At 39.4% G+C, this 25,855-nt stretch overlaps 1 protein-coding gene across 4 annotated transcripts in view; it reads right to left on the bottom strand.

Moving 5' to 3' along the window:
* Window positions 1-25,855, bottom strand: part of CPA6 (carboxypeptidase A6) — a 559,011-nt gene that overhangs the window by 224,231 nt on the left and 308,925 nt on the right. The window contains exon 1 of one of the 4 annotated variants that reach the window (XM_078441827.2): window positions 22,647-22,839. The exons of the other annotated variants lie outside the window; for them this stretch is intronic. The gene's annotated coding sequence lies outside the window, so the exon portion shown is untranslated. Of the gene's footprint in view, window positions 1-22,646; window positions 22,840-25,855 lie in introns of those variants that run through there. 4 annotated transcript variants of the gene reach the window in all.

A 25,855-nucleotide genomic window follows, 5' to 3' on the forward strand; every position in this document is an offset into this window, starting at 1 on the left:
GACACTTGAAACTAAGATTTGGTCCCAAGTGAACTGGAAACCACTGGCATATATTAGTTTAGTGGTTTTCAAATTTAAATGTGCATAATATTCACTGCAGAATATATCTGCCAGCCTAATTTGTTGGGCAAAAAAATCCTAAAATCATCTTCCAGTATAAAACACTTCGCATGAAATAAGTCATACAGAGACCGTATGTTCTCACCTTACGTGGATCTTGAGAAACTTAACAGAAGACCATGGGGGAGGGGAAGGAAAAAAAATTTAGAGAGGGAGAGCGCCAAACCATAAGAGACTCTTAAAAACTGAGAATAAACTGAGGGTTGATGGGGGGTGGGAGGGAGTGGAGGGGAGGGTGGGTAATGGGCACTGAGGAGGACACCTGTTGGGATGAGCACTGGGTGTTGTATGGAAACCAATTTAATAATCAATTTAATAATAAAAAATAAAAATAAAACTTAGCAATACTGGAAGATGCATGCTTGTGTGTGATATATCTTTTAATATGCATGGGTAGGGTGGCAATAGAGTAGGGGGAGGCCTAGGAGGCCAAAAATGCTCAGATAAGCTAACACTGAGACCAGTGGTTACCTGGCCTGATGGTATCATAACAGTCCGTGATGCACCAGAGTCTGCAAAAGGTGGGAATTCAAATCAGAGATAGTCATAGAAACTCTTAAAGATAATAACCTCAAGGAAAAGACGACTAAAAAAATGCCTTCTGAAAGGAGAGTAGAGAAACTTCTCAATTATAGATTTGTTGTGGACAGAGGAAACAAACGTAGAGTCACTGAAAATTTGAAACCACAAGCTAGGAGAGTACAGGGAAGGTGGCAGAGTAGGAGCATACTGACCTCACTTTGTCTCATAGACACACCAAGGCAACTACTGCATACATTGCACCTAACTGTGAAAATGATCAAAGACTGGCAGAACAGATCTTTCATAGCTAGTCATAGACAGAAGACCCCATCAAAAAGGGTAGGAAGGGTAGAGACACAGTTAGGAACCCAAACCCCAGTTCAACTAACCACCAATAGGAGGGACACAATAAATATAGAAAAACAAGGGGACCAGACCCCCCCACACCAATCACACTGGCCACCCACAACCCTGGGGTCCCACAGTGGGATGACAAGTCCCCATAACGTCTGACTTTGAAAATCATCAGGGCTTAATTCAGAGAGTCAGAGCATGATAGGAAACCAGGTCCCCACCTTTAAAGATCCAGCCCAAGATAGCACAAAAGCAGCAGCTTGAAAACAGCTGGGGTATACGTGAAGTTTTTTTGACTAATTTTATGGTCTGTGGCAGAGAAGTAGGGACCTGAAAATTTCTCTAGAACAAAAGTGTAGGGCTGGTGGGCTTTTTTTCTTGCCCTCCCCAGCATAGATAATTGGATGCTTATAGTAGTTAACATCTACATTACTGACATCCCCTGCTCCCCCACATTCTTTCTGAACCTGCCCCACCCAACCTGCTAGGTACTCCTTCCAAAGCAGTTCTTGCCCCATCATACCTGGCAAGCAATGTCAATTGAGACTGGCAACCCTCCAAAGTGATTCCTGCCCTGGGTATGGTGGAGGGGGATAACTCCAAACACTAGTGCCCTCACATTTCCTGCAGCTGGACCTCTTAGCTGGTTACTCCATGAACAAACCCTTTGCTTTGGTGTGCCCACAGCTGTCACAGCTCTCAGGAGCAGTCAGGCTTAGTGCCAGCTCCCCCCACCAGTGAGCCCACAGGCCTCAAAAGCTCAGGGAACAAATCCTGTCCAGTGCGCCAGTAGCAAGGAAAGTGGGTCACTACAGCCAGCTGAGGCCCAGTCCCACCCACCATGCCCACAGCATCCACAGCTCATCCAAAACAGAAGGGGGCATGCAAGTCCACATGTGGGACACCTCATGAGTGTGTCTCCAGTTCTGATGATCAAGGATCATTGTGCTACAGGGCACCACAGGAACTCTTCAACACAAGACCAGGACACATAGTTGACCTGCCTAATACGTAGAAACAGACAAAACAAAGAGATAAAGGAGTAGGTCATGAATGAAAACAGGCCAATATCACAGAAAAAAAAAAGCTAAACAAAATGGAGGTAAGAAATATGCCTGATAAGCAGTTCAAAGTAGTGGTTATAAAGACACCCCCTAGACTTGAGAAAAGAGTGGATTAACACAGTAAACACTTCAACAAAGAGAAAATATAAAAAAGAACCAGTCAGAGCTGAGGAATACTGTAACTAAAATGAAAAAAAAAAAAAAAGATACTACAGGCAATCAACAGATTACAGGATGTACAAGAATGTATCAGCAATCTCAAAGACAAGGTAATAAAGAGCATTCAAGCTGAATAGCAAAAATAAAAAATAAAAAATGATAATAGGGTAAGGGACTACTGGAAAAGAAAAAAAAAAATCAATAAATTTGCCTTATAGTGGTCCCAGAATAAGAGAAAAGGAAAGGGGCAGAAAACTTATTTGAAGAAATAATAACTGAGGGGTGTCTGGGTGGCTCAGTTAGTTAAGTGTCTGACTTCAGCTTAACTCAGGTCATGATCTCACGGTTCATGGGTTCTAGCCTCGCACCAGGCTCTGTGCTGAATGCTCAGAGCCTGGAGCAGATTCTGGGTCTTCCTCTCTCTCTGCCCCACCCCTGCTCACGCTCTCTCTCCCTCGTTCTCTCAGAATAAACATTAAAAAAAATTTTTTTTAAATAATAGCTGAAAAATTCCATCTAGAGAGGGAAGCTGACATTCAGGTCCTGAAGCCCAGAGAGACCTTAACAAGATAAACTCAAGGACAATCACATATAATAATGAAAAATGCAAAATCTGAAGAAAGAATTTTAAAAGGAATAAGAGAAAAGCAAATAGTTACGCATAAGGGAAACCCCATAAAGTTATCAGTTAATTTTTCAGCAGAAATCTTGCAGGTCAGAAGGGAGTGGCATGACCTATTCAATGTGCTGAAAAGGAAAAACGTATAACCAAGAATATTCCACCCAGTGAGGTTATCATTAAGAATAGAAGGATAAATCAAGTGTCCCCCCAAAAAAGTTAAAGCTCATCACCACTAAATCAGTCTTACAAGAAATGTTAAAGAGAATTCTTTAAGTAAAAAGATAACTAGAAGTAAAAAAAAAAAAAAAAAAAAGTTATGAAAGGAAAGTTACACAGTAAAGCAAACATATAGTAAAGGCAGAATCATTTATACAGCCAGTATAAAGATTAAAATGCAAAAGTAGAAAATCAATTATACCTACAAAAATTAATCAAAGGATATACCAGATGTAAATTATGACATCACAAACATAAAACATGGGCAGGGTAGTAAAAATATACTACTGGGTTCAAACTTAAGTGACCCTCAACTCAGTATGGACTGCTATACACACGTTATACATGTATCCCATGGTAAACACAAATCAAAAACTTATAGGAAAAAAAGAAGAAACCAAGTACAAAGTCATCAAACCACAGGGGAAGAAAGAAAAGAACAAAGGAGAAGTACAAAAATATTCAGAAAATAATTAATAACAATAAGCACATACCTATCAATAATTACTTCAAATGTAAATGGACTAAATGCTCCTATCAAAAGATAAAGTATGGATTTAAAAAAAGATCCATAATAGATTGCCTTACAAGAGAATCACCTCAGACTTAAAGACACATGCAGACAGAAAGTGAAGGAATGGAAAAAGATATTCCATGCAAATGGAAACAAAAAAATCTGAAGTAGCAATAATTATATCAGAAAATATAGAATTTAAAACAAAGATTACATTAAGACAAAGAGCATTACATGATAAAAAGATCTATCCAACAAGACAATACTTTTATAAATATCTATATATCCAACATAGGAGCACCAAAATATATAAAGGAAATATTAGCAGACAAAGGGAGACAATGACAGTAATATAATAATAAAAGGGGACTTTAACACCCCACTTACATCAGTGGATAGATCAGCCAGGCAGAAATCAATAAGGAAATAGTGGCTTTGAATGACACGAGAGACCAGATGGTCTTAACAGATATATACAAAACATTCCATCCCAAAACAGCAGAGTATGCCTATTCAAGTGCATGTGGACCATTCTCTAAGAAAGATTATCTTTCAACAATGTTATGAAACTAGAAATTAATTGCAAGAAGAAAACTGGAGAAAACCATCGTATGGAAGATAAACATGTTACTAAACAACCAATGGGTGAATGAAGTAAAAAAAAAAAAAAAAAAAAATACATCGAGACAAGTAAAAATGGAAACACAGTGGTCTAAACTCCAGGACATAGAAAAAGCAATTCTAAGAATAAAGTTTATAGCAAGACCAGCTTATACTAAAAAGAGAATCTCAAATGAAAAAATTAACCTTATAACTAAAGGAACTAGAAAAAGAACAAAGCTAAAATCAGAAATACTAGAGTAGAAATAAATGGACACCCCCCCCCCCCAAAAAAAAGAAAAGATCAATGAAACAAAGAGCTGGTTCTTTGGAAAGATAAAATTCATAAACCTATAGCCAGACTCATGAAGAAGAAAAGAGACAACTCAAAATCAGAAATGAAAGGGGTGCCTGAGTGGCTCATTTGGGTAAGTGTCTGACTCTTGGTTTCAGCTCAGGTCATGATTTCAGATTCAGGAGTTCCAGCCCCACATTGGGCTCTGTGCTGGCAGCAAGGAATCTGTTTGGGATTCTCTCTCTCTGCCCCTCCCCCACTCATGCTGTCTGTGTGTCTCTAATAATAAATAAAAAAACTTAAATCAGAAATGAAAAAGGAAAAGTCACCAACACCACAGTAATACAAAGGATTATAAAATAATACTATGAAAGATAATATGCCAACAGAGTGGAAAGCCTAGAAGAAATGAATTCCTCGAAACATACAATCTTCCAGAAAAGAATCAGAAACAAACAGGAAATCTGTACAGACGAATTGCTAGTAAAAAAACAAAACAAAAAAACCAAAAACAATAAGTAATAACAAAATTCCAAACAAAAGTCTAGGACCAGATGGCTTCACAGGTTAATTCTACCAAAAATTAAAAAAAATTTTTAACATTTATTTTTGAGAGACAGAGAGAGACAGAGCATGAGCGGGGGGGGGGAGGGGGGGGAGGGGAGGGGCAGAGAGAGAGAAGGAGACACAGAATCCGAAGCAAGCTGCAGGCTCTGAGCAAGCTGTCAGCACAGAGCTCGATGTGGGGCTTGAACCCACAGACCATGAGATCGTGACCTAAGCCGAAGTTGGATGCTCAACCGACTGAGCCACCCAGGCACCCCTATTCTATCAAAAGTTTAAATAAGAGTTAATATCTTTCCTCCTTAAAGTATTCCAAAATACAGAAGAGGAAGGAAAACTTCTAAATTCAGTCTGTAAGGCCAGAACTACCCTGGTACCAAAATTAGGCAAATACACTACAAAAAAAACAAACAAACAAACAAACAAAAAAAACAAACAGACAAGTACAGTCCAATATTTCTCATGAACATAGATGCAAAAAAACTCAAGAAAATAGTAGTAAATTGAATTCAGAATACATTAAGAGACTCCTCAGTGGGATTTATTCCAGAGATAAAAGGATGTTTTATTATTTGCATATAAAAATGTGACGCATGTCATTAAGGAAAAATAAAAACCATGCAATCTCAATAGATGCAGAAGAAACATCTGACAAAAAAATACAACATCCTTTAATGATAAAAAATTAATCTCAACAAAGTGGGCACAGGGTCACATACTTCAACATCATAAAGGCTAGACATGAAAAACCCACAGCTAACATCATATTCAATGGTGATGAGCTGAGAGCTTTTCCCCTAAGATCAGGAACAAGACAAGGATGTCCACTCTCACCCCCTTTATCCAACATAGTACTGAAAGTTTAAGTGAAGAAACCAGATAAGATAGAAGAAGCATCCATATTGGTAAGGAAGTTAAACTGTCATGGGGCACCTGGGTGGCTCTGTCGGTTAAGTGTCAACTCTTGGTTTTGGCTCAGGTCATGATCTCATGATTTAAGAGTTTGAGTCCCACATTGGGCTCTGCACTGACAGTGTAAAGCCTGCTTCAGATTCTCCTTCTGCACCTTTTGTGCACTCTTTCAAAATAAATGAATATGTGTAAAAAAGTTAAACTGTCACTATTTGCAGATAACAGGATACTATATATACAACACCCAAAGACTCTACCAAAAAAACTATTAGAACTGATAAATTCAGAAAAGTTGCAGGATACAAAATTAATAGAAATTTGAAGCATGTCTATAAACTGATAAGAGAAATAAAAACAATTCCATTTAAAATTACACCAAAAAGAAATAAGAGACCCCGGAATAAACTTAATTATGGAGGTGAAAAACCTGTACTCTGAAAACTACAAAACACTGATGAAAGAAATTGAAGATGACACAAATGGAAAGATAGTCCATGCTCATGGACTGGAATAATTCATATCATTAAAAGGCCCATACCACCCAAAGTAATCTACCAATTTAATGCAATCCCTATCAAAATACCGATAGCAGTTTTCACAGAACTAGAACAATCCTAAAATTTGTATGGAACCACAGAACACCCTCAAAAGCCAAAGCAAAATTGAAAAACAAAACTAGCGGTATCACAATCCCAAATTTCAAGGTATCCTACACAAAGCTGTAATCAAACCACTACAGTACTGGCGTCAATGGATGCCAGTTGGTCAATGGAACAAAATAGAGCCCAGAAAAAATTTCCATGATTATATAGTCAATTAATCTACGACAAAGGATTCAAAAAGATGCAACGGGAAAAGACAGTCTCTTCAACAAATGGTGCTAGGAAAACTGGAAGGCTACATGCAAAGAATGAAACTAGACCATTTTCTTACACCATACACAAAAATAAACTCAAAATGGATTAAAGATGTCCATGTGAGACCTGAAACCAGAAAACTCCTAAAAGAAAACAATAGCAGTGATCTTAGACATTGGCCTTAGCAACATTTTTAAAGATGTTTCCTAAGGTAAGAGAAACAAAAAACTACTGGGACTATGACAAAATAATAAGTTTTGTATAGTGAAGGAAACTATCATTAAAATGAAAAAGCAACTTACTGAATTGACAGATATTTTCAAATCATGTATCTGATAAGGGGTTAATATCCAAAATGTATAAAGACATAACACCATCAAAATAAATCACCTCATTAAAAAATGGGCAGAGGACCTGAATAGGTATTTTTCCAAAGAAGACATCCAGATATTAATTTGGTAAGGATTGCATTGAATATGTAGATTGCTTTGGGTAGTATTGACATTTTAACAATATTTGTTCTTCCCACCCAGGTGCATGGAATATTTCTCCATTTTCTTGTGCGTCTTCTTCAATTTCTTTCATAAGCTTTCTATACTTTTCAGTGTATAGATTTTTCACCTTTTCGGTTAGATTTATTTCTAGGTATTTTGGGTTTTGGTACAATTGTAAATGCGATCAATCCCTTGATACCAGCATTCTTCACAGAGCTAAAACAAATAGTCCTAAAATTTGTATGGAACCAGAAAATTCCCCGAATAGCCAAAGCAATCTTGAAAATAAAAACCAAAGCAGGAGGCATCACAATCCCAGACTTCAAGCTGTACTACAAAGCTGTAATCAGACAGTACCATACTGGCACAAAAACAGACACTCAGATCAATGGAATAGAGAACTCAGAAGTGGACCCACAAACGTATGGTCAACTAATCTTTGACAAAGCAGGATAAAATATCCAATGGAATAAAGATGGTCTCTTCAGCAAGTGATGCTGGGAAACCTGGACAGCAACGTGCATAAGAATGAACCTGGACCACTTTCTTACACCATATACAAAAATAAACTCAAAATGGATGAAAGACCTCAATGTAAGACAGGAAGCCATCAAAACCCTCGAGGGGAAAGCAGGAAAAAACCTCTTTGATCTTCGCCACAGCAACTTCTTACTCAAAAGTCTCTGGAAGCAAGGGAAACAAAAGCAAAAATGAACTACTGGGACCTCATCAAAATAAAAGCCTTCTGCACAGCAAAGGAAACAATCAGCAAAACTAAAAGGCAACTGACAGAATGGGAGCAGATATTTACAAACGACATATCAGATAAAGGGTTAGTATCCAAAATCTATAGAGAACTTATCAAACAACACCCCAAAAAGCAAATAATCCAGTGAAGAAATGAGCAAAAGACATGAAGAGACACTTCTCGAAAGACGACATGGACAGGCCAACTGACACATGAAAAAATGCTCAACATCACTCATCCTGAGGGAAATACAAATCAAAACCACAATGAGATACCACCTCACACCTGTCAGAATGGCTAACATTAACAACTCAGGCAACAACAGATGTTGGCAAGGATGTGGAGAAAGAGGGTCACTTTTGCATTGCTGGTAGGAATGCAAACTGATGCAGCCCCTCTGGAAAACAGTATGGAGGTTCCTCAGGAAATTAAAAATAGAACTACCTTATGACCCAGCAACTGCACTACTAGGTATTTATCCAGGGAATACAGGTATGCTGTTTCGAAGGGACACATGCACCCCCATGTTTATAGCAGCATTATCAACAATAGCCAAAGTATGTAAAGAAGCCAAATGTCCATCGATGGATGAATGGATAAAGAAGATGTGGTACATATATACAATGGAGTATTACTCGGCAATCAAAAAGAATGAAATCTTGCCATTTGCAACTACGTAGATGGAACTAGAGGGTATTATACTAAGCAAAATTAGTCAAAGACAAATATCACATGACCTCACTCATGTGAGGACTTTAAGAGACAAAATAGATGAGCATAAGGAAAGGGAAACAAAAATATAAAAACAGGGAAGGGGACACAATAGAAGAGACTTTTAAATATGGAGAACAAACAGAGGGTTCCTGGAAGGGTTGTGGGAGGGGGGATAAGCTAAATGGGTAAGGGGCATTAAGGAATCTACTCCTGAAATCATTGTTGCACTATATGCTAACTAATTTGGATGTAAACTTGAAAAATTAAAAAAAAAAAAAGACATCCAGATGGCAAACAGACATAAGATGCTCAACATCACTAATCATTAGAGAAATGCAAATCAAAACCACAGTGAAATACTACCTCACATCAGTCAGTTGGCTAATATTAAAAGACAATAAATAACAAATGTTGGTGAGGTTGGGGAGAATAAAGGAACCCTCATGCACTGTTTATAGAAATGTAAATTGGTGGGAGAGAGAGGGAAGCTGGCGGCGTAGGAGGACGCTGGGCTCACCGCACGTCCTGCTGATCACTTAGATTCCACCTACACCTGCCTAAAGAACCCAGAAAACCGCCAGAGGATTAGCAGAACGGAGTCTCTGGAGCCAAGAGCAGACGAGAGGCCCACGGAAGAGGGTAGGAAGGGCGGCGAGGCGTGCGCGCTCCACGGACTGGCGGGAGGGAGCCGGGGCGGAGGGGCGGCTCGCCGGCCAAGCAGAGCCCCCGAGTCTGGCTGGCAAAAGCGGAGGGGCCGGACGGACTGTGTTCCGACAGCAAGCGCCACTTAGCGCCTGGGAGGTCATAAGTTAACAGCTCTGCTCAGAAAGTGGGAAGGCTGGAGGACAAAGGGAGGGAGAGCTGCTGAGCCCCCGGACGACAGAGCTCAGTTTGGTGGGGAACAAAGGCGCTCGCCAGCGCCATCTCCCCCGCCCATCCCCCAGCCAAAATCCCAAAGGGAACCAGTTCCTGCCAGGGAACTTGCTCGCTCCGCACAAACACCCAACTCTGTGCTCCTGCGGAGCCCAACCTCCGGCAGCGGATCTGACTCCCTCGCTGCCACAGGGCCCCTCCTGAAGTGGATCACCTAAGGAAAAGCGAGCTAAGCCTACTCGTCCTGCCCCCGTGCACCTTGCCTACCCACCCCAGCTAATACGCCAGATCCCCAGCACCACAAGCCTGGCAGTGTGCAAGTAGCCCAGACGGGCCACGCCACCCCACAGGAAATCCCGCCCCTAGGAGAGGGGAAGAGAAGGCACACACCAGTCTGACTGTGGCCCCAGCGGTGGGCTGGGGGCAGACATCAGGTCGGACTGCGGCCCCTCCCACCAACTCCAGTTATACACCACAGCACAGGGGAAGTGCCCTGCAGGTCCTCACCACTCCAGGGACTATCCAAAATGACCAAACAGAAGAATTCCCCTCAGAAGAATCTCCAGGAAATAACAACAGCTAATGAACTGATCAAAAAGGATTTAAATAATATAACAGAAAGTGAATTTAGAATAATAGTCATAAAATTAATCGCTGGGCTTGAAAACAGCAGAGAATCTCTTGCTACAGAGATCAAGGGACTAAGGAACAGTCACGAGGAGCTGAAAAGCGCTTTAAACGAAATGCAAAACAAAATGGAAACAACGACAGCTCGGATTGAAGAGGCAGAGGAGAGAATAGGTGAACTAGAAGATAAAGTTATGGAAAAAGAGGAAGCTGAAATAAAGAGAGATAAAAAAATCCAGGAGTATGGGGGGAAAATTAGAGAACTAAGTGATACACTAAAAAGAAATAATATACGCATAATTGGTATCCCAGAGGAGGAAGAGAGGGAAAGGTGCTGAAGGGATACTTGAAGAAATTATAGCTGAGAACTTCCCTGACCTGGGGAAGGAAAAAGGCATTGAAATCCAAGAGGCACAGAGAACTCCCTTCAGACGTAACTTGAATCGATCTTCTGCACGGCATATCATAGTGAAACTGGCAAAATACAAGGATAAAGAGAAAATTCTGAAAGCAGCAAGGGATAAACGTGCCCTCACATATAAAGGGAGACCTATAAGACTCGTGACTGATCTCTCCTTTGAAACTTGGCAGGCCAGAAAGGCTTGGCACGATATCTTCAGTGTGCTAAACAGAAAAAATATGCAGCCGAGAATCCTTTATCCAGCAAGTCTGTCATTTAGAATAGAAGGAGAGATAAAGGTCTTCCCAAACAAACAAAAACTGAAGGAATTTGTCACCACGAAACCAGCCCTACAAGACATCCTAAGGGGGATCCTGTGAGACAAAGTACCAGAGACATCACTACAAGCATAAAACATACAGACATCACAATGACTCTAAACCCGTATCTTTCTATAATAACACTGAATGTAAATGGATTAAATGCACCAACCAAAAGACATAGGGTATCAGAATGGATAAAAAAACAAGACCCATCTATTTGCTGTCTACAAGAGACTCATTTTAGATCTGAGGACACCTTTAGATTGAGAGTGAGGGGATGGAGAACTATTTATCATGCTACTGGAAGCCAAAAGAAAGCTGGAGTAGCCATACTTATATCAGACAAACTAGACTTTAAATTAAAGGCTGTAACAAGAGATGAAGAAGGGCATTATATAATAATTACAGGGTCTATCCATCAGGAAGAGCTAACAATTATAAATGTCTATGCGCCGAATACAGGAGCCCCCAAATATATAAAACAATTACTCATAAATATAAGCAACCTTATTGATAAGAATGTGGTCATTGCAGGGGACTTTAACACCCCACTTACAGAAATGGATAGATCATCTAGACACACGGTCAATAAAGAAACAAGGGCCCTGAATGATACATTGGATCAGATGGACTTGACAGATATATTTAGAACTCTGCATCCCAGAGCAACAGAATATACTTTCTTCTCGAGTGCACATGGAACATTCTCCAAGATAGATCGTATACTGGGTCACAAAACAGCCCTTCATAAGTTTACAAGAATTGAAATTATACCATGCATACTTTCAGACCACAATGCTATGAAGCTTGAAATCAACCACAGGAAAAAGTCTGGAAAACCTCCAAAAGCATGGAGGTTAAAGAACACCCTACTAACGAATGAGTGGGTCAACCAGGCAATGAGAGAAGAAATTAAAAAATATATGGAAACAAACGAAAATGAAAAGACAACAATCCAAATGCTTTGGGACGCAGCGAAGGCGGTCCTGAGAGGAAAATACATTGCAATCCAGGCCTATCTCAAGAAACAAGAAAAATTCCAAATACAAAATCTAACAGCACACCTAAAGGAAATAGAAGCAGAACAGCAAAGGCAGCCTAAACCCAGCAGAAGAAGAGAAATCATAAAGATCAGAGCAGAAATAAACAATATAGAATCTAAAAAAATGGTGGAGCAGATCAATGAAACCAAGAGTTGGTTTTTTGAAAAAATAAACAAAATTGACAAACCTCTAGCTAGGCTTCTCAAAAAGAAAAGGGAGATGACCCAAATAGATAAAATCATGAATGAAAATGGAATTACTACAACCAATCCCTCAGAGATACAAACAATTATCAGGGAATACTATGAAAAATTATATGCCAACAAATTGGACAACCTGGAAGAAATGGACAAATTCCTAAACACCCACACTCTTCCAAAACTCAATCAGGAGGAAATAGAAAGCTTGAACAGACCCATAACCAGCGAAGAAATTGAATCTGTTATCAAAAATCTCCCACCAGACGTTTAAAGCAGAGATAATACCTATCCTTCTCAAGCTATTCCAAGAAATAGAAAGGGAAGGAAAACTTCCAGACTCATTCTATGAAGCCAGTATTACTTTGATTCCTAAACCAGACAGAGACCCAGTAAAAAAAGAGAACTACAGGCCAATATCCCTGATGAATATGGATGCAAAAATTCTCAATAAGATACTAGCAAATCGAATTCAACAGCATATAAAAAGAATTATTCACCAATTCCTGGGATGCAGGGCTGGTTCAACATTCACAAATCAATCAACGTGATACATCACATTAACAAAAAAAAAAAAAAGAAGAACCATATGATCCTGTCAATCGATGCAGAAAAGGCCTTTGACAAAATCCAGCACCCTTTCTTAATAAAAACCCTTGAGAAAGTCGGGATAGAAGGAACATACTTAAAGATCATAAAAGCCATTTATGAAAAGCCCACAGCTAACATCATCCTCAATGGGGAAAAACTGAGAGCTTTTTCCCTGAGATCAGGAACACGACAGGGATGCCCACTCTCACCGCTGTTGTTTAACATAGTGCTGGAAGTTCTAGCATCAGCAATCAGACAACAAAAGGAAATCAGAGGCATCAAAATTGGCAAAGATGAAGTCAAGCTTTCGCTTTTTGCAGATGACATGATATTATACATGGAAAATCCGATAGACTCCACCAAAAGTCTGCTAGAACTGATACATGAATTCAGCAAAGTTGCAGGATACAAAATCAATGTACATAAATCAGTTGCATTCTTATACACTAACAATGAAGCAACAGAAAGACAAATAAAGAAACTGATCCCATTCACAATTGCACCAAGAAGCATAAAATACCTAGGAATAAATCTAACCAAAGATGTAAAAGATCTGTATGCTGAAAACTATAGAAAGCTTATGAAGGTAATTGAAGAAGATTTAAAGAAATGGAATCCTGCTCATGGATTGGAAGAATAAATATTGTCAAAATGTCAATACTACCTACCCAAAGCTATCTACACATTCAATGCAATCCCAATCAAAATTGCACCAGCATTCTTCTCGAAACTAGAACAAGCAATCCTAAAATTCATATGGAAACACAAAAGGCCCCGAATAGCCAAAGTCATTTTGAAGAAGACCAAAGCAGGAGGCATCACAATCCCAGACTTTAGCCTCTACTACAAAGCTGTCATCATCAAGACAGCATGGTATTGGCACAAAAACAGACACATAGACCAATGGAATAGAATAGAAACCCCAGAACTAGACCCACAAACGTATGGCCAACTCATCTTTGACAAAGCAGGAAAGAACATCCAATGGAAAAAAGACAGTCTCTTTAACAAATGGTGCTGGGAGAACTGGACAGCAACATGCAGAAGGTTGAAACTAGACCACTTTCTCACACCATTCACAAAAATAAACTCAAAATGGATAAAGGACCTGAATGTGAGACAGGAAACCATCAAAACCTTAGAGGAGAAAGCAGGAAAAGACCTCTCTGACCTCAGCCGTAGCAATCTCTTACTCGGCACATCCCCAAAGGCAAGGGAATTAAAAGCAAAAGTGAATTACTGGGACCTTATGAAGATAAAAAGCTTCTGCACAGCAAAGGAAACAACCAACAAAACTAAAAGGCAACCAACGGAATGGGAAAAGATATTTGCAAATGACATATTGGACAAAGGGCTAGTATCCAAAATCTATAAAGAGCTCACCAAACTCCACACCCGAAAAACAAATAACCCAGTGAAGAAATGGGCAGAAAACATGAATAGACACTTCTCTAAAGAAGACATCTGGATGGCCAACAGGCACATGAAAAGATGTTCAACGTTGCTCCTTATCAGGGAAATACAAATCAAAACCACACTCAGATATCACCTCACGCCAGTCAGAGTGGCCAAAATGAACAAATCAGGAGACTATAGATGCTGGAGAGGATGTGGAGAAACGGGAACCCTCTTGCACTGTTGGTGGGAATGCAAATTGGTGCAGCTGCTCTGGAAAGCAGTGTGGAGGTTCCTCAAAAAATTAAAAATAGACCTACCCTATGACCCAGCAATAGCACTGCTAGGAATTTATCCAAGGGATACAGGAGTACTGATGCATAGGGGCACTTGTACCCCAATATTTATAGCAGCACTCTCAACAATAGCCAAATTGTGGAAAGAGCCTAAATGTCCATCAACTGATGAATGGATAAAGAAATTGTGGTTTATATACACAATGGAGTACTACATGGCAATGAGAAAGAACGAAATATGGCCCTTTGTAGCAACGTGGATAGAACTGGAGAGTGTGATGCTAAGTGAAATAAGCCATACAGAGAAAGACAGATACCATATGGTTTCACTCTTATGTGGATCCTGAGAAACTTAAGAGAAGCCCATGGGGGAGGGGAAGGAAAAAAAAAAAAAAAAAAGAGGTTAGAGTGGGAGAGAGCCAAAGCATAAGAGACTGTTAAAAACTGAGAACAAACTGAGGGTTGATGGGGGGTGGGAGGGAAGGGAGGGTGGGTGATGGGTATTGAGGAGGGCACCTTTTGGGATGAGCACTGGGTGTTGTATGGAAACCAATTTGACAATAAATTTCATATATTAAAAAAAAAAAAAAAAGAAATGTATATTGGTGGAACCATTGTGGAGGCAGAATGGAGTTTCCTCAAAAATTAAGAACAGAGGGGTGCCTGGGTGGCTCAGTCGGTTAAGCGTCCAACTTCGGCTCAGGTCATGATCTCATGGTCTGTGAGTTCAAGCCCCGCGTTAGGCTCTGTGGTGACAGCTCAGAGCCTGGAGCCTGCTTCCAATTCTGTGTCTCCCTCTCTCTCTGACCCTCCCCTGTTCATGCTCTCTCTCTCAAAAATAAACACTAAAAAAATTTTTTTTTTTAAAATTAAGAACAGAAATACAGTATGAGCCAATATTTCCAATACAGGTGTTTACCCAAGGAAAAGGAAAACATGAATTTGGAAAGATATATACACCTCTATTTTTATTGCAGCATTATTTACTGCCAATACATGGAAGTAACCTGTGTCCATTCAAGGATGAATAGATATAGAACATACAGCATACACAAAATGAAGTATTACTCGGCCATGAAAAAGAATGAAATCTTGCCATTTTTTTTAACATGGATGGACCTAGAGGATACTATGGTAAGAGAGCTAAGTCACACAAAGACAAATACCATATGATTTAACCAATAAAGGGAATATAAAGAAAAAACAATTATAGAAGCAAACCCTTAAATACTGAGAACTGGTTGTTGCCAGAGTTGATGGTCGTGGGAGGGATAGGCAAAATGGGTCAAAGGGAGTGAAAAGTACATGCTTCCAGTAATGGAATGAGTAAGTCGGGGTGACAGAAAATATAGGAAATAGTCAATGAGATTGTAATAGCATTGAAGCTCCACTTGTGACAAATATAGCATAAGGTATAGAAATGTTGAACCACTGCTGTACACGACACTAACATAATGTCAAGTATGCTTCAATAAATGAAATACAACTATGTCTATGAATATGGATGGATCTTATGAACAATATGGAGTGAAAAATGCAATGTACAGGAACATTTCATGTATAATTTTTAATATATTTCAGAAATGTGACTGTCAAAGTTATATTTTAGCAATACGGGTATATGTAGTCATTTTTTTTTAAAGCAAGGGAATAAAAACTAAGGATAGAGATAACCTCAGAACAAAAAGGAGATGGAAGAGGGGTGTAATCAGGGAGGGGTATATGCATGGGAGGATTCCAATGTATTGCCAATGTCTTATATTTTAAACCGGGTGGTAGACAAAAGTTTTATAATTATTTGTTAAGCCATATATGTATTTATATTCTTTTTTACATGTGATATTTCAAAGAAAAACTAACCTGGGGTACTGGTGTAAAATGTTGATTCTCAGGCCCAGCACCATAAATTTTGACTCAGCAGGTCTCATAAGCATCCAAAGCAGATGAGTCTATACACTTCTTATACTGGTTCAGTATAAGGAGGAGGAGTTTCTACACTGAAAGAATAACTATCCTGAAGGAGCAATGAGAGTTGCTTTAATATTCTGAGGGAAAGTGACATCATTAAACTCTTCTTATCAAGATGCAGATTGAAAGAATGGGTGGTATCTTGAGGACAGAATGGCTGTTATTGTAAACCCATTCCAGTACAGCTACCTTGATATTGCAAGCATGTTTGGGGCGAAATAAATGTCAGGTAATGTGTATGAGCTTGCACAACTCTCAAGAGTTGGCTCATGCAGAACTCTTGTGATCTTGTTCTTGCTGCTAGATGTGCCCAAGTTCAGGTCTCTGTGCCAGACTTAAAGATATATTGTAGACCGTGAGGATTTCTAGGTTTTGGGAGGGGGGTCACTTGCCCTGATAAACTAGTAGTGTACAAGGGGAGTCTTGAATTGCACGTGTCAAAAGCAATACTTTGTGGGAATGCGTCTATATGGTTAGGCTGTGTTGCCAATTTAGTTCTCCTTCCACACAACACCATCCTTCACAGTCACACACCTCTGCTTTTCAGAATAAATACTAAACCTTATTTCATTCTATATCTTGCTATAATGCATTGCTGTAAGATTGAAAATGTCATTCCTTTCCTTGTCATATCATATAAGTAGGATATTGAAATTAGATGGGAAAGTCTATATTCAGATACATCAAAGAGTGAAGGGAAGGAATGATAACAATTTACATCTAGCAACCTCACTTCCTCTATCACCTGTTAACAGCCAAATGCTCCTAAAGGTAAATCCCCAAAGAGAGCATTGGTAAAACACACTGAAGATGAAGGCACATATTTCATCCAGGCAACAAACTTTTGGTCAAGCTTTTATCTTATCTACTCATATATCCTAGAATTCAATTTAAGAAGGAAAAGGGTTGTGAAGGGGCAGTACATAAAAACAAAAGTATGAACTGAAAGATTAAAGCAGACTTTTCTGATAGAAGCCATCTGACTTGGCTGATTGGTTTAACAATGGAGTTTGCCTTTACCAATTAGGTGATATGTCACATGGTTTTCTAAATGAGCTGTGTCTGTAGGTGTAGAGAATATTAAAATATGTGATAACATCTTTTTGCCAAATACTATTGTGTTATATTTGCATAGATGTAATTAAGTTAAAAATATTTCAATTTTCCCACGTCTTTGAAGATATCAGGTTAAACAAAAACAGGACAGGAGTATTATTTTCCAAAATTATTTTGGGGGAATGTGAGTAGAGAAGTTCGGAGAGGACTTCCTTAGGCATCTGGGCTGGTTTCCAGTTCTCTGAAAATATGGTAATGCCTGAGTGAGCAATCCTCTGTGGCAGTGTTGTGGGGTTGTCAGAAGAAAACCAGGGGAATACAGAAACATGTTCTTGTTGAAGGTGAGAGAGGGGCTCAGAGTTTCTCTCTAAAACTGTTCATGTTTTGTCTGTTGGGTAAAGCAAATTGTTTGCTCAACTTGTTTCTCTGGGTGCTAGAGAGACAGTGGTGAACAAGGCAAGAAGTTTTCTGTTGTCATCAGCTTACATTATAGTCGGTGGGGGCGGGGAGACTAATAAAGAGTAAACAAATTAATACCATTTCAGATAGTAATGAGAGCTCTGAACAAAAAAAAAGAGGTAATTTGAGAGAAACTAGAGTGGGGGTGCTATTTCAGATTGGGGGGTTAAGGAAGAGTCTCTGATTCAGCTCTTGGATTAAAATGTGGATGATCAACCTGCAGGGGATAATTCAGTGGAGGAATGATTTACACACAGCAATTGCAAGTGCAAAGGTCCTGAGTTGGAATATGCTTGGTCTGTTTGAGGACAGAAAGTCAGGGTTTCTGCAATAGTTGAGAGAACGGGGCAAGTGGAAGGAGGCCAAATTAGGGAAGAAGGCAAGAACAGATAGTGTGCCTTTTAGGCACTCTAGAGTGTTTGGCTTTTATAGTCAGCACAATAAAAGATCTTAAAGCATTTTCATCAGGAGAATGATATCTGGTATTTACTTTTTAAATGCTCACTCTGGCTGCTCTGTAGAGAATGGACTATTGGGGGAAGGAAAAGTTACGAGTAGGCTGACTGACATGGTATAGGACAGAGGTGGCTAAAGAAGTGGGCAAGAGGCTAGAAGCAGGATATATTTCAAATAGAGTCCACGAAATCCACTACTGAATTTACACAACTGATAGAAAATTAGGAGGACAGAGGACTCCTGTATTTTAACTATTAACTGAGATTGAGAAGACTGCAGACAGATTTGACAGGAAATTTCAAGCTCTTATTTCTTTCTGGACATGTTATATATATTTTTTTAATTTTTTTTTAACGTTTATTTATTTTTGAGACAGAGAGAGACAGAGCATGAACGGGGGAGGGGCAGAGAGAGAGGGAGACACAGAATCGGAAGCAGGCTCCAGGCTCTGAGCCATCAGCCCAGAGCCCGACGCGGGGCTCGAACTCACGGACCATGAGATCGTAACCTGAGCTGAAGTCGGACGCTTAACCGACTGAGCCACCCAGGCGCCCCAGGACATGTTATATTTGAAGTGCTAGGTAACCTCAGTATGTAATGTAAAACAGTCAGCTGAACACACAAGTTTGGGGCTTATCAGGAAGTTAGGACCAGAGATCTACATTGAGGGGTCATCAGCATGTGGTTAGTATTTAACACTATCATACTCATTTCACTTGTATAGCCTATGTACTGCATAAGCTGTTTAGAGAACAGATGAAACATAAATAGGATTTAGATCTCTTTGAAGTTATTTGCCAGACTTTCCCTTTTCTTAGTTATTCCTTCTGTTGACAAAATTAGGATTTCAGATTTCAATATAAATCATTTGAAGCACCGGAGATTTAGGTAGAGAACAGCATTGTTGCTAAGTCACTAGATACACCGCATACAAAGAATGCTGTTTTGGTATCACAGTGTCTCTCCCCGTTTAGTTACAAATTTGAGTCTTGATCAAAAGGAAACTAAATCACATCTGGAACACTCACTACAAGGGGTGTGGGATTTTTATAGCCTTTGCTGGTCAGAAAGTGACCCTAGGAGGAGACTGGAATAGATGGTGAAAGAGACAATCCAGTGACTGCCCTGCTGGTAAGAAAAATGTGGGCACTGGCTTTTAATGAAGCTTTAGTTCTGTAAAACATTTGAAGAATATTTATTGGAAACTTTTTGTGTAGGTTTTCATTCTTATGGTATGTTTAAAAAAAAAAAAAAAAAGAGCAGCTACAGAAAGCTATGGAAAAGTGCCTGGGAAAGCTGTCATCCAGCTTTCTAAATTAGTCTTTTAATTGTTAACCAAAAGTAAGAGTTGGTGAAATGACAGAACTGGGGGGGGGGGGGGGATATAATCAGTGAAATTGGGCAAATAAACCAGAATCTGTTTACATTCTTGTCAAATGTGTTGTTCAGTTTGGAAATTTTCTTTTTTGATTTTAAAATATTTTTTAAATTGGTAAATGCACTCATTTTGGTATGTGAATGGTCTTTACATCTTTGGATGTTACTGTGTTTTACTGCTTGAGGGATATACAATTAACACAGAAAGCAAAATTGAGAGTGCAACCTCCCATGTTCATTGCAGTATTATTCACAAATAGCCACAACACTAAAACAATCTAAGTGTCCATCAACAGATGAATGCATAAAAACATGTGATACACAGTCAAAAAGGGGAAATCCTGCCATATTTGACAACATGAATGGACCTTGAGGGAAGTATGCTACATGAAACAAGTCAGAGAAAAATATTGTGTAATATTACTGGTCTCTGGAATTTAAAAAAGCCAAACCAACAAAACAGTGATTGTCAGAGGTTGGGCGGTAGGGAGATTGGGGAAACGTTGCTCAAAGGATATAAACTTCCAGTTTTAAGATGAATAAATTATGAGGATCTATTTTGTGTCCTGGTAACTATGATTAACAACACTGTTTTATACTTGAAAGCTTATGTGACAGTAGAACTTTAATGTCACCACCACAACAAAATGGTAATTAATGAGGTGAAGGATGTGTTAACTAACCTTATTGTGGTAAACATTTCACATTATAGAAGGGTTTCAAATCATCACATTGTACACCTTAAACTTACACAGAATTTTATGTGAATTACATTTGAATAGAGCTGGAAGGAGGGGTTCAACATGATAGTGTAGGACGACCCTGAACTTGCCTCCTCCCATGGACACCAAATTTACACCTACATATACAGCAATCCCTCCTGAATAAGAATGGAGGATGCACAATAAAGTATAGAGGGATCATACTTACTGTATCTCTGTCTCTCCTGGTATTTTAACAATGGGAACCCCCAACGAGGGATGGGATACCACTGTAGGGGGGAGGGAGGAATACCACCATGGCACCCAGGTGCAGATATACCCACCCTGGGGTACACCAAAAAGCTTTAGCTGTTTAAAGGGCAATAAGACAGTGGTACCTGGGTGGCTCAGTCGGTTAAGCTGCCAACTTTGTCAGTCTGTGCTGAGAGCTCAGAGCCTAGAGCCTGGAGCCTGCTTTGGATTGTGTGTGTGTGTGTGTGTGTGTGTGTGTGTGTGTGTCTCCCCTCCTCATAAAAATGAAACATTAAAAAAAATAAAAAAATAAAGGGCAACAAGACAATAAGTGAAAGAAAGCCATTTACTAAACAAAGAGGACCTGCCAAATTGTGGGGAAAATGAACTCTCTTAATTAAGACTCGAGATGCTACAGAGCATCATTTTTTTTGTCCCCCTTCCACCTTGATAATGCAGAAGGGAGCAAAGTCTCAGTGTTCTAATTAGCCTGTTGCCTAAGAAATCCTGGGTCCCTAGATCCCCACAGCACTCCCCCACCTCCAACAGTGTCCACCCCTGCTCCTGGCATCCCACCAGGATGTCATGGTGTGGTGCACACAGGGACACCCCAAAGTGCACCTGCTACATGTCCACCTGTGTTGCTAGGGCAGCCCTGGCACAGAGCACCTGGTATCCTCTTGTCTGCACCCACTCCAGTTTCATCTGCTTTGCCAAGGTGGCCCCCAGGGCAGAGTGCCCTAGGACTCCAGCCTGTGTCTATTTCAGCCAGCCAGCAAAAGCCACCAGGCACACTGAGTCTACATAGAGGATGTTCCTATAAAGTCCACTCCTTCAAGACTGAAGAGGTAGCAGTTTTGCCTAATTCACAAACACACAAAGTCAAGACGAGGCGGCAGAGGAATAGTCTCCATATGAAATAAGAGAAATAAATGAAACAGAGATAAGCTATCTATTTGATAAAAAGTTCAAAGTAATGGACACAAAGATGCTCACCAGACTGAAGAGAAGACTAGATGAACTTAGAACTTCAAGAAAGAGAAAATATTTTTAAAAATAACCAATTAAAGTTTAAGGATACTATAATTGAAATGGAAAGTACACTAGAGGGAATCAACAGCAGACTAGAGGATGCTGGCAAATGGATCAGCAATCTCGAAGACAGGGTAATGGAAAGTAATAAAGCTGAACAGTAAAAAAAAAAAAAAAATGACAGGTTAAGAGACCTCTGGAACATAAGCATACTAGCATTCACATTACTTGGATCTTAGAAAAATAGATAAAAGAGCAAGAAACTTACATGGAAAATATCTGAAAGTTTTCCTAACTTGAAAAAGGAAACAGGAATTGAGGTTGAGGAAGCATAGTCTCAAACAAGATGAAGGCAAACAGGTCCACACCAAGACACAGAATAATTAAAATGTCAAAAATGAAACATAAAAAGCTGGTTCTCTTACATTGACTGTCTAAGAGTCACGCTGGAAGAAGCAACATGTCCTCTTCCTCTCCACCATCTGATTGGCAACAACTATGCATGAATGCATCTCCATCCATGTTGGCCATGTTGGTGTCCAGACTGGCAATGCTTGTTGGGAGCTCTATTGCCTGGCACATGGCAACCAGCTCGATGGTCAGATGCCAAGTGACAAGACCATTAGGGGAGGAGAGGACTCCAACACCTTCTTCAGTGAAATGGGTGCTGGCAAGCATGTGTCCAGAGCAGTGTTTGTAGACCTGAAACCTATAGTAATTGGTAAGGCTGGCACTGGTACCTAGCCCTCCAGCTTTTCCACCCTGAGCAGTTCATCACAGGCAAGAAAAAAGCTGCCTGTAATTATACCTGAGGGCACTAGACCATTGGCAAGGAAATCACTGACCTAGTCTTGGATTGAATTTGGAAACTGGCTGGCCAATGGACAGGTCTTCAGGGCTTCTTGGTTTTCCACAGCTTCAGAGTGGAAACTGGCTCTGGGTTCACCTCCCTGCTGATGGAATGTCTCTTTATTATGGCAAGAAGTCCAAGCTGGAGTTCTTTATTTACCCAGCCCCAGAGCTGTAGTTGAGACCTAAAAGTTCCTTCTCACTACCCATACCACCTGGAGCACTCTGATTATGCCTTCATGGTAGACAATGAGGCCATCTATGACATCTGTCACAGGAACTTTGGTATTGAACACCCAACATACATAACCTGGTAGATTGGTAGGTCAGATTGGGTCTTCCATCACTGCTTCCCTCACAATTGATGGAGCCCTGAATGTTGATCTGACAGAATTCCAGACCAACCTGGTGCCTTATCACCAAATCTATTTCCCTCTGGTCACATATGCCCATCATTTCTGTTGAGAAAGCCTACCATGAACAGCTTTCTGTAGCAGAGATCACCACTGCATGCTTTGAGTGGCCAAAAAGATGGAGAAATGTGACTTTCATCATGGTAAATACATGGTTTGATACCCTATAGTACTGTGGCACTGTGGTTCCCAAAGATGTCAATGGTGCCATTGCCACCATTAAGACCAAGTATACTATCCAGTTTGTGGACTAGTATCCCACTGACTTTAAAGTTGGTATTAATTACCAGCCTCACACTGTGGTACCTGGTGGAGACCTGTCCAAAGTACAGTGAGCTGTGTGCATGCTGAGCAACACCACAGCCATTGCTGAGGCCTGGGTTCTCCTAGACCACAAATTTGACCTGATGTATGCCAAACATGTTTTTCCACTGTGGGTAAGGGCATGAAGGAAGGAGAGTTTCCTGAGCCTTGTGACGACATGGTTGCCTTTGAGGATTATGAGAAAGTTGATGTGGATTCTGTTGGAGAGGGTGAAGAATAGGAGAGGAATGCTAAAGTTAAAAATGTCCAAAGGTGCTGCTTTTACAAGGAAGCTTATTCTGTTTTAAACAGAGTTGTGCTCTGTTAATTTTTATGTAGCAGTATATACTCTCATATACAATTACTGATCTGTGCTTTAAAACACCCTTTGTTACAGACCCAAGCTGTCTATTTCTCTAACAGGTTTGAATAAAGTATTCCCTGTCTTAAAAAAATTAAATATAAAGAAAATTTAAAGCAGCAAAAGAAAAAAACTAGTTACATGCAAGGAAAATCCCATAAGGCTATCAGCTGATTTTTCCACAGAAACTCTGCAGGCTAGAACCAAGTGGCATGATAAATTCAAAGTGCTGAAGGGAAGAATTACAACCAAGAATACTCCACCCTGGAAAAGGTATCATTCAGAATTAAAGGAGAGAGAAAAAGTGTCCCACACAAGACTTGAAGGAGTTCATAACACTAACCTGACAAGAAATGTTAAAGGGATTTCTTGAAGTAAAGAAAATCCAAAACTAGAAGAAAACTATGAAGGAGGAAAAACCTCACCACTAAAAATCAAACCTATACTGAAGGAAGTAGATCACTTATAAAGCTAGTATGAAGGTTAAAACACAAAAGTAGTAAAAACAATTCTGTCAAAAAAAAAAAAAAACCAGAGGGGAAGAAAATGTGCTTCAAAATGTGTTTGAACTTAAGCAACCATCATTTTAATATACACTGCTATGTATGAAACTCATGGTAAATATGAACCGAAAGCCTGTAATACATACACAAAAAATAAAAAGGAAATCTAAAAGTCACAACAGAAGAGAGAAAGAAAGGAATAGAAAAGAGCTATAAAAACTAGAAAATTAACATAATGGTAAGGAGTACATGCGTATCAATAATTAAGGTAAACGGACTAAATGCTCCAATCAAAAAACATTAAGTGACTGAAAAAAAAAATACCCATCTATATATTTCCTATAAGAGAATCACTTCAGACCTAAAGACACATGTAGACTGAAAGTGAAAGTATGGGGGGGGGGGGGAGAAGATATCTCATGCAAATGGGGAAAAAAAGCTGAGGTAGCAATATTTATATCAAACAAAATAGGCTTTAAAACAAAGGCTATAAGAAGAAATAAATAAGGGGGGCTTCCTGGTGGCTCAGGTCATGATCTCAAGATTGGGAAGTTTGAATCCCACATTGGACTCCCTGCTGTCAGCACAGAGCCCACTTCGGGTCCTCTTCCCCCTTTTCTCTCTGCCCCTCGCCTGCTCATGCTCACTTGCATGTGTGCTCGCTCACTCTCTCTCAAACACTAAAGAGAGAGAAAGAGAAATAAGGATATTATGTAATGACAAAGAAATCAGTCCAACAATATAAAACCTGTAAGGATCTATTCATCCAACATAAGAGCATCTCAATTTATCAAGCAAATGTTAAACATAAAGAACTTTAACACCCCAGTTACATCAATGGATAAATCATCCTCCTAGAAAATAAGGAAACTGGCTTTGAATGGCACATTAGACCAGATGGACTTAACAGATATATACAAAATATTCCATACAAAAATCATAGAATACACATTCTTTTCAAGTGTACATTGAACATTCTCCAGGATAGATTACATGTTAGGCCACAAGACAAATCTCAAATCTAAGAATACTAAAATCGCATCAAGCATCTTTTCTGACCACAATGGTGTGAAACTAGAAGTTGGTTTCAAAAAAAAAAAAAAAAAAAAAAAGGAAAAACCAAAAATACACGAAAGCTAAACAACATGGTAATAATGGTACTAAATAACCAATGATTCACTGAAGGAATTAAAGAGGGAATAAAATATCCAGGGACAAATGACAATGGAAAAACAATGCTTCAAAATTGGGATACAAAAAAAGCAGTTCTAAGAGAGAAGCTTATGGCAATACAGGCCTATAACAAGAAGAAAAATCTCTAATATGGAATCTAATCTTATGTCTAAAGGAACTAGACAAGGAAGAACAAAACCCAAAGTTAGAAGAAAGAAAATAATAAAGATTAGAGCAGAATGAAAAAAAAAAAACTAAAAGAAAAAGTCAACAAAACGAAGAATTGGTTTTTTAAAAAATGATAGAACAGCATGGAAGTTTTTTGTGTGTCTTGCATCCATTAAATACAGCCAGACCAACACTAAACCATCCTGCACACCTAGAAAACTGATGGGAGGATTAACACAACAATCTGCACAACCTGAACCACAGAATTCAGCAGGTATGTGGTG

This window comes from Panthera onca, chromosome F2, assembly GCF_046562875.1.
Source record: "Panthera onca isolate mPanOnc1 chromosome F2, mPanOnc1 haplotype 2, whole genome shotgun sequence".
Lineage (NCBI taxonomy): Eukaryota > Metazoa > Chordata > Mammalia > Carnivora > Felidae > Panthera > Panthera onca.